Source organism: Melanerpes formicivorus, unplaced genomic scaffold, assembly GCF_026170545.1.
Source record: "Melanerpes formicivorus ecotype bairdi unplaced genomic scaffold, bMelFor1.0.p_v2 SCAF_242, whole genome shotgun sequence".
In the NCBI taxonomy this organism is placed as follows: domain Eukaryota; kingdom Metazoa; phylum Chordata; class Aves; order Piciformes; family Picidae; genus Melanerpes; species Melanerpes formicivorus.
Window position 1 is genome coordinate 333,226 of NW_027142594.1, and position 6,775 is coordinate 340,000.

The following is a 6,775-nucleotide window of genomic DNA, read 5'->3' on the forward strand; positions in this document are numbered from 1 at the left end:
CGCACCAGAAGCCTCTCCCGCACGCTCTGCAGGCTTCTCAGCCACCCCAGGCCGCACCAGAAGCCTCCCCCGCACGCTCTGCAGGCTTCTCAGCCACCCCAGGCCGCACCAGAAGCCTCCCCCGCACGCTCTGCAGGCTTCTCAGCCACCCCAGGCCGCAGCAGAAGCCTCCCCCGCACGCTCTGCAGGCTTCTCAGCCACCCCAGGCCGCACCAGAAGCCTCCCCCGCACGCTCTGCAGGCTTCTCAGCCACCCCAGGCCGCACCAGAAGCCTCTCCCGCACGCTCTGCAGGCTTCTCAGCCACCCCAGGCCGCACCAGAAGCCTCTCCCGCACGCTCTTCAGGCTTCTCAGCCACCCCAGGCCGCAGCAGAAGCCTCCCCCGCACGCTCTGCAGGCTTCTCAGCCACCCCAGGCCGCACCAGAAGCCTCCCCCGCACGCTCTGCAGGCTTCCCACCCACCCCAGGCCGCAGCAGAAGCCTCTCCCGCACGCCCTGCAGGCTTCTCAGCCACCCCAGGCCGCAGCAGAAGCCTCTCCCGCACGCTCTGCAGGCTTCTCAGCCACCCCAGGCCGCAGCAGAAGCCTCTCCCGCACGCTCTGCAGGCTTCTCAGCCACCCCAGGCCGCAGCAGAAGCCTCTCCCGCACGCTCTGCAGGCTTCTCAGCCACCCCAGGCCGCAGCAGAAGCCTCTCCCGCACGCTCTGCAGGCTTCTCAGCCACCCCAGGCCGCAGCAGAAGCCTCTCCCGCACGCTCTGCAGGCTTCTCAGCCACCCCAGGCCGCAGCAGAAGCCTCTCCCGCACGCTCTGCAGGCTTCTCAGCCACCCCAGGCCCCAACAGAAGCCTCTCCCGCACGCTCTGCAGGCTTCCGACCCACCCCAGGCCGCAGCAGAAGCCTCTCCCGCACGCTCTGCAGGCTTCCGTCCCACCCCAGGCCGCACCAGAAGCCTCCCCCGCACGCTCTGCAGGCTTCTCAGCCACCCCAGGCCGCACCAGAAGCCTCCCCCGCACGCTCTGCAGGCTTCTCAGCCACCCCAGGCCGCAGCAGAAGCCTCCCCCGCACGCTCTGCAGGCTTCTCAGCCACCCCAGGCCGCAGCAGAAGCCTCCCCCGCACGCTCTGCAGGCTTCTCAGCCACCCCAGGCCCCAACAGAAGCCTCTCCCGCACGCTCTGCAGGCTTCCGACCCACCCCAGGCCGCACCAGAAGCCTCCCCCGCACGCTCTGTAGGCTTCTGACCCACCCCAGGCCCCAACAGAAGCCTCCCCCGCACGCTCTGCAGGCTTCTCAGCCACCCCAGGCCGCAGCAGAAGCCTCTCCCGCACGCTCTGCAGGCTTCTCAGCCACCCCAGGCCGCACCAGAAGCCTCTCCCGCACGCTCTGCAGGCTTCTCAGCCACCCCAGGCCGCACCAGAAGCCTCTCCCGCACGCTCTGCAGGCTTCCGACCCACCCCAGGCCGCACCAGAAGCCTCCCCCGCACGCTCTGCAGGCTTCTCCGCCACCACAGGCCGCACCAGAGGATCTTTTGCACCTCTCTGGACGCCACCCAGAGACTCCAGGCCGCACCAGAGGCCCCCCCCCCCAACCATTTACAGGCTGCAGTGCCAGCCTAGGCCCCGCTGGCAGCCTCCCTTGTCTGCTTTGGAAGGCCTCCCATCCACTCCAGACCTGCCTGGAGGCCTCCCTCGACTGCTCCCGGGGCCCTCGAAGCCACCCTAGGCCTTTCTGGAGGACCTGCTCGACCGCTCGGGCGGCTTCTGACGCACCCTCGGCCATCCGGCGCCCAGCAGCTCCCAGGGCCAGGCACCGGCCTCCCCCTCCGGCCGCCCCTGGGGCCGGGGGTGGCTCGGACTCGGCGCCCCCAACGTGTCGTCCCGTCCCCCCCCCGCCCCGCACCGCCGAACATTCGCTGCAGCCGAGGGCTTGCCGCTCGACGCCTACCCCACCCGCCCAGCCCCCCGCTGCGGCCCGGCGCTGCCCCGGCCGCTGCGCCCCGCCTCTCATCGCTCCCCCCACCCGGCAACCGGCCGCCGGGCACGGCAAGTCCCAGGGCAGGGAACAGGTGCTGCCGGGACCCCGTGCTGGCTGCCGGCTTCCCGGGGCTGCCCCGGGCACGGACAGGTCGCCCCCCCCGCCCCGGCGAATGTTCACCGAACCGGCTGCCGGCTGCCTTCGAGCACCCCCCGCCCCCCGCCACTATCGTCCCCCCCGCCCCCCCTCCGCCTCCGCTGCCGCTTCTCCCCGCACCGCCTCCACTGCCTCCCCCCGCCGCCGGCGAACGAGTCGCCGGATCCGTAGGGTGCCGGGAGCCCGAACGGCGAGCGGCTCCGGCTGCTGCCGGGACCGCGGGGATTCGAGCCGGTCCGGCCGCGGCCGGGACCCCGTGCCGGAAGCCGGCATCCCGGGACGGCCCCGGGACGGCCCCGGTCGCCGGCCGGGTGACGTTCAGCGAAGCGGCTGCCGCCAGTCTTTGGGCCTCCCCCGTGCCGGGGCCGCGGGGCTTCGAGCCGGTCCGGCCGCGGCCGGGATCCGGGGCCGGACGATGGCTTCCCGGGCCGGTCCCGGTCGCCTCCCGGGTGACGTTCACCGAAGCGGCTGCCGGCTGTCTTCGAGCCCCTCCCCCCCTCCGCCTCCGCGGCCGCTTCTGCCCGCACCCCCTCCACTGCCTCCCCCCGCCGCCCGCGAACGAGTCGCCGGATCTGTAGGGTGCCGGGAGCCCGAACGGCGAGCGGCTCCGGCTGCTGCCGGGACCGCGGGGATTCGAGACGGTCCGGCCGCGGCCGGGACCCCGTGCCGGAAGCCGGCATCCCCGGACAGCCCCGGGACGGCCCCGGTCGCCGGCCGGGTGACGTTCAGCGAAGCGGCTGCCGGCTGTCTTCGAGCCCCCCCCCCTCCGCCTCCGCTGCCGCTTCTGCCCGCACCGCCTCCACTGCCTCCCCCCGCCGCCGGCGAACGAGTCGGCGGATCCGTAGGGTGCCGGGAGCCCGAACGGCGAGCGGCTCCGGCTGCTGCCGGGACCGCGGGGATTCGAGCCGGTCCGGCCGCGGCCGGGACCCCGTGCCGGAAGCCGGCATCCCCGGACAGCCCCGGGACGGCCCCGGTCGCCGGCCGGGTGACGTTCACCGAAGCGGCTGCCGGCTGTCTTCGAGCCCCCCCCCCCCCCTCCGCCTCCGCTGCCGCTTCTGCCCGCACCCCCTCCACTGCCTCCCCCCGCCGCCGGCGAACGAGTCGGCGGATCCGTAGGGTGCCGGGAGCCCGAACGGCGAGCGGCTCCGGCTGCTGCCGGGACCGCGGGGCTTCGAGCCGCTCCGGCCGCGGCCGGGACCCCGTGCCGGAAGCCGGCATCCCGGGACGGCCCCGGGACGGCCCCGATCGCCTCCTGGGTGACGTTCAGCGAAGCGGCTGCCGCCAGTCTTTGGGCCTCCCCCGTGCCGGGGCCGCGGGGCTTCGAGCCGGTCCGGCCGCGGCCGGGATCCCGGGCCGGACGATGGCTTCCCGGGCCGGTCGCCGGTCGCCTCCCGGGTGACGTTCACCGAAGCGGTTGACGGCTGTCTCCGAGCCCCCCCCCCCCCCCTCCGCCTCCGCTGCCGCTTCTGCCCGCACCTCCTTCACTGCCTCCCCCCGCCTCCCGCGAACGAGTCGCCGGATCCGTAGGGTGCCGGGAGCCCGAACGGCGAGCGGCTCCGGCTGCTGCCGGGACCGCGGGGATTCGAGCCGGTCCGGCCGCGGCCGGGACCCCGTGGCGGAAGCCGGCATCCCGGGACGGCCCCGGGACGGCCCCGATCGCCTCCTGGGTGACGTTCACCGAAGCGGCTGCCGGCTGTCTTCGAGCCCCCCCCCCCCTCCGCCTCCGCTGCCGCTTCTCCCCGCACCCCCTCCACTGCCTCCCCCCGCCGCCGGCGAATGAGTCGGCGGATCCACACCGTCCCGAGAGCCCGAGGCGGCGGCACCCAGTGCGGGTCCGGCCGAGGCCGGGACCCCGTGCCTGTCGCAGGCTTCCCGGGACGGCCCCCGGAACGGCCGCGGTCGCCGGCCGGGTGACGTTCTCCGAAGCGGCTGCCGGCTGTCTTCGAGCCCCCCCCCCCCCCTCCGCCTCCGCTGCCGCTTCTGCCCGCACCTCCTTCACTGCCTCCCCCCGCCGCCGGCGAACGAGTCGCCGGATCCGTAGGGTGCCGGGAGCCCGAACGGCGAGCGGCTCCGGCTGCTGCCGGGACCGCGGGGATTCGAGCCGCTCCGGCCGCGGCCGGGACCCCGTGCCGGAAGCCGGCATCCCGGGACGGCCCCGGGACGGCCCCGATCGCCTCCTGGGTGACGTTCACCGAAGCGGCTGCCGGCTGTCTTCGAGCCCCCCCCCCCCCCTCCGCCTCCGCTGCCGCTTCTCCCCGCACCCCCTCCACTGCCTCCCCCCGCCGCCGGCGAACGAGTCGGCGGATCCATACCGTCCCGAGAGCCCGAGGCGGCGGCACCCAGTGCGGGTCCGGCCGAGGCCGGGACCCCGTGCCTGTCGCAGGCTTCCCGGGACGGCCCCGGAACGGCCGCGGTCGCCGGCCGGGTGACGTTCTCCGAAGCGGCTGCCGGCTGTCTTCGAGCCCCCCCCCCCCCCTCCGCCTCCGCTGCCGCTTCTGCCCGCACCTCCTTCACTGCCTCCCCCCGCCGCCGGCGAACGAGTCGCCGGATCCGTAGGGTGCCGGGAGCCCGAACGGCGAGCGGCTCCGGCTGCTGCCGGGACCGCGGGGATTCGAGCCGCTCCGGCCGCGGCCAGGACCCCGTGCCGGATGCCGGCATCCCGGGACGGCCCCGGGACGGCCCCGGTCGCCGGCCGGGTGACGTTCAGCGAAGCGGCTGCCGCCAGTCTTTGGGCCTCCCCCGTGCCGGGGCCGCGGGGCTTCGAGCCGGTCCGGCCGCGGCTGGGACCCCCGTGCCTGTCGCAGGCTTCCCGGGACGGCCCCGGAACGGCCCGCGGTCGCCGGCCGGGTGACGTTCACCGAGGCGACTGCCGGCTGTCTTCGAGCCCCCCCCCCCCCTGCCGGAGCCGCGGGGATACGAGCCGGTCCGGCCGCGGCCGGGACCCCCGTGCCGGAAGCCGGCATCCCGGGACGGCCCCGGGACGGCCCCGATCGCCTCCTGGGTGACGTTCACCGAAGCGGCTGCCGGCTGTCTTCGAGCCCCCCCCCCCCTCCGCCTCCGCTGCCGCTTCTCCCCGCACCCCCTCCACTGCCTCCCCCCGCCGCCCGCGAACGAGTCGCCGGATCTGTAGGGGGCCGGGAGCCCGAGGCGGCGAGCGGCTCCGGCTGCTGCCGGGACCGCGAGGCTTCGAGCCGGTCCGGCCGCGGCCGGGATCTCGTGCCGAACGTCGTCTTCCCGGGACGGTCCCGGGAGGGCCCCAGTCTCCTCCCGGGTGACGTTCACCGAAGCTGCTGCCGCCTGTCTTTGTCCCCCCCCCCCGTGCTCTCCCTCAGGCGGGAGGTAGACGTGCTCTCCCTCGGCGAGTAGACGTGCTCTCCCTCGGCGAGTAGACGTGCTCTCCCTCGGCGAGTAGACGTGCTCTCCCTCGGCGAGTAGACGTGCTCTCCCTCGGCGAGTAGACGTGCTCTCCCTGGGCGAGTAGACGTGCTCTCCCTGGGCGAGTAGACGTGCTCTCCCTGGGCGAGTAGACGTGCTCTCCCTGGGCGAGTAGACGTGCTCTCCCTGGGCGAGTAGACGTGCTCTCCCTGGGCGAGTAGACGTGCTCTCCCTGGGCGAGTAGACGTGCTCTCCCTGGGCGAGTAGACGTGCTCTCCCTCGGCGAGTAGACGTGCTCTCCCTGGGCGAGTAGACGTGCTCTCCCTGGGCGAGTAGACGTGCTCTCCCTGGGCGAGTAGACGTGCTCTCCCTGGGCGAGTAGACGTGCTCTCCCTGGGCGAGTAGACGTGCTCTCCCTCGGCGAGTAGACGTGCTCTCCCTCGGCGAGTAGACGTGCTCTCCCTGGGCGAGTAGACGTGCTCTCCCTCGGCGAGTAGACGTGCTCTCCGCGGAGATCGCGCTTGTCGCCAAGGGGTCGCTGTTGCGCTCTGCCTCCGCCTACGTCATCGTACAAGCCGGCGTGATTTCTGCGACCTGCCGCTGGGCGGAGGTCGGCTGGTTGTGCGCTCGCGGAGCTGACGGCCCTCCAGTTCCGTATATGAGGGAACAAGCGACGCCGAGCACTCCCAGGGCAGCGCTGCCGAGCGGCTGCTCCAAGCCACCCGCCAGGCGGCTGGGCAGGGGTCCGTCTGGCTTCTCGGTGGCTTTCGCCCGGGTCAGAGAGGGGACCCGCGGGGCCGAACAAAGGCGCGGCGGTTTGGAGCGGCCGCTGGCGCACCCTCAGCGGTGTTGGATGGGTTTCGCTCGTCCGTGAGCCGGAGCCCAGCCCGGGCTCGGCAACGAAAGCGGGGAAAAGAAAAAAAGTTGACGAGTGGCTGGCGCCGGCCACTGCCAAAGTGTGGAACCCCCGAAGCGAAGTTTGCCCGGTGGGGCACGGGGGCAGAGAAAGCCGGGGAGACGTGGTGCCGGCGTCGGTCCCACCAAGAATGGAAAGCAAGCCCGTCCAGGTACGGCGAGAGAGAGCCCGGTAAGGGGCAGAGAGAGTTCCCAGCACTGGACCCTCTTCACGGGGGTTCCCCCCCATGGCCAAAGCCGCAGCCCGCGGGGGCACGGCATCTAAGGGAAAAGCCAGCGGCGGTGACTGGCCACTCGTATGCTATGGAGCCCGGCATGGGGGGAGGAGGGCAAGCCGGTGCCCCAGCACGGCTTCCTCC